Source organism: Glossina fuscipes, unplaced genomic scaffold (assembly GCF_014805625.2).
Source record: "Glossina fuscipes isolate IAEA_lab_2018 unplaced genomic scaffold, Yale_Gfus_2 303, whole genome shotgun sequence".
In the NCBI taxonomy this organism is placed as follows: Eukaryota; Metazoa; Arthropoda; class Insecta; order Diptera; family Glossinidae; genus Glossina; species Glossina fuscipes.
In genome coordinates, this window is record NW_023998646.1 from 75,735 (window position 1) to 76,029 (window position 295).

The following is a 295-nucleotide window of genomic DNA, read 5'->3' on the forward strand; positions in this document are numbered from 1 at the left end:
GGTCTGCTAGAACCAACTTTCCTGACATTGGGTCCTTCTCACCTAAACCTTGGTAGAACTTGTAACGGCCGCGAACAAACCTTGGGTAGGGTGTCTGTCGGTTTGTGTCAACCGCAAGCGGCGCAATAACGGCACGCCGTTAGGCAAAATCATGCGATTTTGTGATACCGCTAATAAATCGCATGATCTTGCGGTATATGTGTTTATTTTTTTTCTTTTCTGATCTCCTTGCTTACAAGTACAGGCAAAATCGTATGATTTTGCGGTACCTTTGCTTGCTTTTGCAAGTACAGGC